Source organism: Diplotaxodon limnothrissa, linkage group LG4 (genome assembly GCF_057381915.1).
Source record: "Diplotaxodon limnothrissa isolate DT_005_m linkage group LG4, D_limnothrissa_male_GT1.1, whole genome shotgun sequence".
NCBI lineage: Eukaryota > Metazoa > Chordata > Actinopteri > Cichliformes > Cichlidae > Diplotaxodon > Diplotaxodon limnothrissa.
In genome coordinates, this window is record NC_140599.1 from 14,941,500 (window position 1) to 14,941,707 (window position 208).

Here is a 208-nt window from a genome sequence, read left to right on the forward strand (position 1 = left end):
CTGGTCTTTGAGAATAAATAAAAGTACTATACACTGTGTGTGTGTGTGTGTGTGTGTGTGTGTGTGTGTGTGAGAGAGAGTGTGTGAGTGAATAAACGCCGGTGACTGGGACCTCGACCTCCAGCAGGCCACAACGATGCCGCCACCATGTTATGGTATACTTTGAATCAGCCGTTTCTCTCCTACTTCCCCCTCCACATCGTCTGGT